Below are 311 nucleotides of genomic sequence, written 5' to 3' on the forward strand. Positions count from 1 at the left end.
GAGATGGAGCTTCCACAACTTCCCTGAGCAACCTGTTCCAGTGTCTCACCACCCTCACACTGAATTATCTCCTCCTTATGTCTGACCTAAAACTCCCCTCTTCCAGTTCTGATCCATTCCCCACTGCCCTCTCACCACAAGCCCTTGTAACAAGTCCCTCCCCGGCTTTCCTGTAGCCCCTTCAGACACTGGAAGACCGCTCTGAGGTCCCGCTGGGGTCTCCTTCTCTCCCTGCTGAGCAGCCCCGACCCTCGGCCCGCACAGACGCGAAGTCGCTCCAGGCAGGGACGCGCTGCCCCCGCCGCAGCCTC

This window comes from Chaetura pelagica, unplaced genomic scaffold, assembly GCF_000747805.2.
Source record: "Chaetura pelagica isolate M959 unplaced genomic scaffold, ChaPel_1.0 scaffold171, whole genome shotgun sequence".
NCBI lineage: Eukaryota > Metazoa > Chordata > Aves > Apodiformes > Apodidae > Chaetura > Chaetura pelagica.